Raw genomic sequence first — 8,009 nt, forward strand, 5'->3', positions numbered from 1 at the left:
GTGAAGCATACTTTATAAGATGAAGGATATATAAAAGCAGTGTGGATATGTGTAAAGAGGGAGACAGTTAAATGGCACTAGGGCAGAACAAAGAAATGAAAGAAATGAAACGTATTTTACTATAATCCACCCCAACGCATCTGCACTGAGGTGGACATTGGCAATTATTTTCCATGATTTTGGAGACTAAAATGTGTCTACGAAAATGGAAGACTGTAGGTGTTGGTTGAATTGTGAGTAAACTGAAAAGTAGAATTGCTGAAAAGAAAATTGATTCCGTTTTACCTCAAACCAGAACAAATTGCATTTTACATCTGTATGAAATTATGTATTTCGATTTAAAATACAACACTGAACGTTGCAAGGTAGAAGCAGCATTTACAGAAGGTTGATCTGCTCCTCCTTAGCATATAGCTTGCATTAAAAGCTGAGTGTGCATATGAGGAAAACCCTGGAGCCAAGGGGCAGCGGGTCTCTGTTCTTCCAGGCTGTTGGTGGTGTGCCCCCGCTGACAGGCAATAGAGCTCCTGAAACCCTTGCATGGCAAGGCTGACACCAGCTTTCCTGCACAGAAGTGCTCCATCCTATTGCAAGTAGAGCTATCGAGAGCGCAAGATCTATCAGTTAAGAAGCTTTTGGCAATGTTGTGTGGGATAAAGAGAGTTCTGCCTGTGAGTGAATCCATTTACTTGCATGGATGGGCATTCACATTTTAAAAGTTTGAAACAAGTAGCTTTTACAGATGTGGTAGGTGCTCATGTTTCTAATTCCCAAATTATCTTCACATTTCAAGCTGTCTGGAATGTTTTCCCTGAAAACTTCTTGCCAACAAAAGTTAGAGTTTAGATCGAAAACAGAAGGTTTGTCTGGTAAAAGTAGTAATTCTTTTTTCTAGACAGGAATTTTCTTTTAATTGTAAAGTTTGTTCTTTTTCTGCTTGGAAATGAAATTGCAAACAGATAGGTCAAAATAAACCAAAAATTTCCTGGGAAAAAAATAAAGTCAAAAAAATACTCCCATTTTTGAGCAGGAGAAGGAGTTGCGTTTTCTGTCAAACTTTTTCTATAAATGTTTTATAAATCTGAAAGGGAGGTATTATGAAATTAAAGCAGAAAAATAGTTCTGTCTCTGCTCTTATAAAATACATTCAAAAAATATCTTCTTATTCCATGGCTGTTTCACTGATACATGCACAGCAAAGGCAATATAGATCCATTGCTGTGCCTCACCCAGAGTAGCCAGCCACTCCAAACTCAGCACAACAAGCATAAAGTCTTACTGAATCTGAATGGCAATATCTTATGCCATTTTTGTACAGGTCCCTATATAACACAGTGCTGTATTGTATTAGAAAAACATTTTTGCAGTCACTGTGGCACATGAGAAACCTTCTCTGTCTCATCCCATCCAAGTCAAAGCAGTTGCAGTGGTGTGATTGCAGCTATAAAGAAGTGATGCAAACACTCCTTTCCATTTACTATCACTCAGTGTAAAAATAGAGCACGGCTGGATCAGACTACTGGCTAGACCATCTGAGAGTGGATTTAGGGAATGAGAGAGATTTTGTGAGTTTGGGTGGGGGGGTTTTAATAATTCCTAGAGACTATAAAAATCGGCTTAAGTGTCAAATTTCTGAGAAATTATTTCTATGAATAAATCTGATCAATATGAACTTTGCATCCATCCCCCATCCAACACAGTTGGTGAAAAACCTCAGCTCTGATCATGCCTTCAAATATATTGGAAGTGCAGATCTAAACACCCTGGTTATTGCTAGCATATAATGTTGTTTAAAAAATAATAATTTGCCATGAAATTCTGTAGGCAATGTGTTAGGAAAGGAATTAGGAAATACAGTGAGTAAGAAATAGATTAGCTTGGGCTATTATTACCAACCTAAATTTTTTAAGTGGCTGTCCAGTTTATCTCCCCTGCAGCTGTATCAGACCTTGTAATGGGATTAGGCTCTTCCTTAAAAAGCAAAACAAAATTTTTTCAGAGCCATAGGTTTCTGCAGGGAATAGCATTCCAGTTATCTTCCCCAAAGAGATGATGCGCTTTAGTAAAGGCAAAGAGGGGGCACCTATAGAGACTGAGTCAGAGTGTGAACTCATTTCAGCATGATGGGGAGTGCTACATAGTGTGTGCATTGCACAACAGGCTGGCCCTCATCTTGTTTAGATACAAATGCTGTTACTGGAATAACTCTATGGGCCACTATCGGTCTGGACGAACACTCCAGAAATCCTGTCTCCTCACAAAAGAGGGAGAAGGAATTCACTGTTTAAAAAAAATAAAAAAAATCTTATGCTTTGTGAGTTCTGAGCTGAATTCATGTGGATATGAACTGACCACAAGTGCCCAGTAAACTGCAAGTGTTAAGATGCCCCCAAAAGGATGGGAGTCCTGAAGTTCACCTTTTAAGTGATCTCAGCTGTTAAATGATTACCGCACTCTTTCTGTAAATTTGCCTAGTAAATGGAGCACCCTGATTATTGAGCATCCTGATACAGTTGGCACTCAGAATTGGGGAATCAAGAATCTACTAATACTAGCAATGAAAAAGAAGAAAGAGGAATAGGCTCTGCTTGTAAGCAATAGTTGCTGAAGCTGTTGAGGCTCTCTCCAGAGAGACATGCCCTGTCTAGCAAAGGGGAATATATCCGGGATTCAGTTAACTTGGTGTATGTGTCATTTATTTCTTTGAGAAAGTCAACTGAATATGTCTATGATTACTAACTGTACCATGGTTGGCTTCTTGGAAGCATGGAAAGCGTGCAGCGCTCAGTGGATACGCAGCATGCTCCTTGAGTGAACACAGCACTCTTTCCTGGACTTCCAAAGGGATCTGCCGGGGTCACATGCAGAGCACTGAGAACAGTACTGTCATTGCTCTTAGTGATTTATTTTGCTCCTGATTTAAGTAGGATTATGAATTGAGGTTAAATTGTACATCTCTTTAATCCCTATCGTGGGTAGTTTCAGGACAGATATGCATGTGTCAGGAATTCTTAGCAGAGTCCCTGTTTAGCGTGGATGAGAGCAGAGGGGCCTGAGCTGCACAACCTGAATCAAAGACAAATTGAGAAGTGTTGAGTGGGCTTGTTCCCTGGGATGCCCTGGGTAGTCCTCCGTAGGGGCAGCACGGTTTTTCTTGCCAAGCCAGCATGTCTTTGGGAGGCTGTCCTAAAGCATGATTAGCAAAAGCTATGGAGTTCTGCTATTTTTCAGTGTTTCGGCCACAATTTTAAGCAGAATTTGAAGCAAATGCCTATTAATAAGAAAAAAAAATTGTAATCCCTATATTACAATTATTTAAATATATATTAATATATAATATATAAAAATAGGTATGTGTGTGTAAGTCTGTATGTAAATTTACATGTATATATGCATACACACACACACAAATGTGTGTATGTGTCATTGCTGTTATGGTTACTTTGATTCCAGGTGTAATGCCTACTGAGGGTCCCAGTCTGGCTGCCAGGAGCTGCCATGACTCCGGCATCACCCTGACCGGCAGAAGTCAGAGTGTGACTGGGGCAAGTAATTTCATGGGGCAGGGCAGCATGAGGTGGCACTGGACCATGGCAAAAGAGGCTACAATGTAATCATCTATTACTCTTGCTCCTCTGTGTTAAGTGTTGAAACCTGACGTAGACTGTACTTTGAAAGTTCTTTTGTGTTTGTTGAATACAGCAGTATGCAGGTCTTATGCACCAAGTATGACAGTCTGGTTTTCCAATAGATGCTATCCTGGATTTTTAAGTCCCAATCATCCTTCTCCCCACACATACACACGGAAAACAGTGCTTTGGAGTAAGGTAGATCCTACTTATTTACATTTTTTTCCTTTTTTTTCCTTTTTTTCTTGGCACGTGCCTGATTCCTGTGTAAAATAGGTGTATTGAGTGAATATGATGCTGAATATGTCCCAGGTCATCTAGTGGAAGAATGTATTTGCTAAGATGTGAAACTATAACTTCCATGAACAACGTTTGCATTGTAGTGCATTAATTCAAGTAGAAAAGGGACTGATAACATAGGTTTCCACATCTCCTGGGAGTTCATTTTATGACCTGTCTTTCTAAAAGCTAAGAAGTGTTTGTCTTGTGTTCATGTATGATTCTAAATGAAAAGGCATATTTTGTGCTCTGCTCCAGCCATATAAACAGAAACACAGACCCAAGTCTTTATTGAGCTAGTGAGCTGTTCAGCACAAAACTGAACTCCAGCCAACTCCACCCCCCAACACAGTCTTAAAAACAGCTCAGATATAGTTTTACATTTCCCTATTAGACTTGTGTTGAGATTACACAGGCTAAAAACAAATGGAAGGGGAAAAAAAATCACCTTGAGGTTAGGGCTTTCAGTTAACCAATAAAAAAGAAGGCAGCACCTAGCCAGGGGAAAGACATCAACAGGATTCTCCTGCTGGAAAAAGATAAAAAGTTGGAAGTAAGAGAATTCAAGTGCTCAGTCTGAATATGAAGCAAATAAAGTATTGTGGATGGCACGACAGAGAAAATACTGTAGTAAAAATTAATTTTCTCCAAACTTTTCCAAATTTTTCCAAAATTTTCTCCAAATTTTCTCTCTCTCTCTAATTTTCTCCAAAAAAGCTAATTTTCTCCATTAGCTCTCTAAAGAGCTAATGTTGCAGAAGGGATACAGGAGCTATGAAGAAAACCTCTGTTCATAATAGAAGTAGCCATACACATTCCTTGATTTATACCCATTTGCTGCAGAACCTGCCCATCCTCTTGAGTTCCCTGAGCCAGGCAGCAGCTCCAGGAGGAGAAAGATTTTCAGCGTGACAGCTTCAGTCAATCAACTATTCAGCAGACATGAATCAGAGTCACAGTGAGCTCCCCCATCAGGCTCCCTCCAACTGGTTTGATAAATTATAATGTGTTCTGGGAAGTTCTGGTGGCCTGGGTCACTGAGCATGCCAACTTGTCTGAGTTGTTTTTTGAAAAAGATAACCTAGGTAGCATAAAACAGGACTCTTGGCCCAAAACTTGATCTAGAATGGTTTTACTAGAGGAGCAAGGTAGGAGGAAGGATGAAAATAATATTTTAAGGCTTTATTTATTTATTTCAGTTTCCAATTAATACAAAGATAAAACTGCTAGTCACAACGAGTGGCCATCATTCTCATTTTTTCAGTCCAGAAGGAAAGAGAAGGAACTAGTAGAAATGTTGCGAGAAAGCTAATTCTCAGGAGAGATGACATAAATTTTAGGCTCAAGTGCAAGATTTTCAAAAACAGGCAGCTAAATTTATGCATTCTAATCACTGTCCCCACTTTTAAAATGAGTAAGCACCAGGTACTCCCACTGCAATCAGTAGACATTAAAATTAAACCATCCAAATAATGGAATTTGAGTCTAACGTTAGGCTTTCCATATAAAATCAACCCAAAAAAAGCCTGCTCAAGAGATTCAGTTAAATGTCTAGCTTCTTGAGGGTAATTATCTGAAACAATTTTCCAAGTCATCTGAAACTACATTGTCATTATTTACAGGAATTCCCACACGTTTCAGAAACTGTTGGGTATCATCAAAAGGGAATGAATGTGTTCCTGGATAAGAGGCTCTGTAAGCAAAGCTGTCAAAGCCAAGGACCTTCAAGGGTACTTTTAGGGAAACAGTACTTTACAGAACTTCAAAAACTGCTCAGGTTACAGGCTGTACAAAAAAGACAATATTTTCCTGACCTTATTTGACTATTTATATTTAACATTTTCTTGGCATCAATAATTAACAAAAGTGCTATTAATACAGGATTCCTCCTCTTACTGATATTCAGAATAGTCCACATTGCATTTGAGGGTTTGATTAAGTTTGAAAATTTTCATGGTGTTAGACACAGGGCTACAGCACAGCTTTATTCCTTCAAATATCATTAAAGAGGACTTGTTGAGACTGAAATACTTATTAAACAGTTTAAATCCCCCAATTTCATAAAAAAAAGCTCTGGCATCCTTTTTCGTTTGGGTGTAGAAGCTCCTCGCATGCAACTGTTAATTGAAACCACTTTCCTCAGTGACCCCCAGGCAGCCTTGATGCAATGCATCTTTCTGATTTCTGATTGCGAGTCCAGAAGTCAAAAGCAACAGAAGATAATTGTTTTATTTCTAGTCTTTGTTTTAATTTGTAATTTTGAAGTTAAGTGCTTCTAAAGTTGCCAGACAACAGTGCTATTGCCTTTTTAATTGCCTAATATGAGAAATGTTTGCCAAGTGCCTTGGTAACTGAAGAAACACTGCAATTTACTGATTAATAAAAGCCTTCTGTAATTTAGTTTTATGTACCATACTGACTTTCAGTCACAAAAGGAAAATGGCCTTTGACATGGCCTCTTTTACAGTCCTTGATTATTTGAACACAGCTATTTATCTGCATTTCAGATTTATTTATGTACAAATAAATGCTTAAAAAAAAAAGAAAGAAAGAAAAAAGCCCTTGCATGAGCAATATGCACAAATTCCATGGATCTTCTGCATGACTTGAGCTGCATAATTGTACATTTAGTTCTAAAAATGGATTGCTTACACAAGGGAACACTAGCCTGCAGCCATGGTTGAAAGTGCATATTTCTGTGAAATATTCAAATGTGAACCTGGGTTTCCAGAGTGAAAATGAAGATTTACATATTTGATAAGATCTGGAATTGCTGTATCTCTTGCAGCAGACCTAGATGTCATATGGGTCACTGGAAAGTACACAGACTGTAGTAATTAAATTGATGTAGTGCAGCAGCAAGTATCACTGAAAGAGTAACACAACATAGACTGTCATTAGAAATCATACTCTTTATTCTAGTTTTAGTTACAAATGAGAAATGTTCAAAACATTGAGAGTTTCCATTTGGACAAGCCTTTGGAAAGGAGTGTCCTTATCAAATTTTCCTTGCTCTAAAAGTGAGGGCAGTTGTCTCAAAAAAAAAATAAAAAAATCTGGTATTCTTAGACTATGGTCTGGATGGAAAAGACTGATCCGCTTTATCTGAAGTCTGCAATAATTTGATACTTACCCTAGCTGAAACAGGAAATTAAAGTAATGATAATTTGTGCTTACTCATCACTTTTGATTCATGGATGCTAACAAATTTCACAAAGATAGGAAAACATTTTTACACTAATGGGTTAACTGACACCCAGAAAAATTAATGGCCTAATTTTTCAAGTCTTTAGAAAGCTGTAACTGAAAGTTAAGTAAATTTAATCCCCATTTTAATAGTTTTCCTAACAAAATTTCGGTAAGTAATCTACCTGTTCTGTGGGTTTAACAAATGGAGGTGAGTTGCATACAACAGAAGTCATATTGGAGGGAGGCTGCCTAGAATGTGTGAGAGGATTTCCAGTCATAGTTCAGTGTTGATGGCCAGCAATAGGACAGTGGTTGGGATCTGCAAGGTAAATATCATATTTTCTTTTCTGCTTTTATATAAGACTAGAAAGATCCCCTTTTTCCTCAGAGCTGGATGTTGTCCTCTCCCAGGCTCAGCCCCACACCAATGAGTTACTTCTGTGCAGGGTAGCAGCATCAGCAGTCCTGGCCCCTCCTTGCCCCAGTACAGGAAGATAGTTTTGAAGTGATTTGTATATAATTTGTATGTGATGTGTGTTTTGAAAATGTGTGTTCTAAAGATGATGATGGCTAATCAGATGCCAATTAAGCTAATTACAAGAAAATGTATGTGGGGAGGCAGAAAAAAACAAGTATTGGTCAAAAAGTCAAAGTATTGGGAACAAAACTGCTTAAGGCATCATGATCTATGAGAAGCGATTCTTTGTTATGAGATTGGGTGATAACGCAATTTGGAAACCATCATTTGTGAGCATATGGTCAGCTTGGTTTGCTAGTAATAAATGTATGATTAGAATGCCCTCAATATTTGACAATGGGGTCCAAATTCCTCAGGACCTGAAAAACACATTCCTGAGTGTGCATGGATTAGCTGTCAAAGTGCTTTTGTTGGCGGCAAGATTTGGGGATCTG

The sequence above is a fragment of the Numenius arquata genome, chromosome 8 (genome assembly GCF_964106895.1).
Source record: "Numenius arquata chromosome 8, bNumArq3.hap1.1, whole genome shotgun sequence".
Taxonomy (NCBI): domain Eukaryota; kingdom Metazoa; phylum Chordata; class Aves; order Charadriiformes; family Scolopacidae; genus Numenius; species Numenius arquata.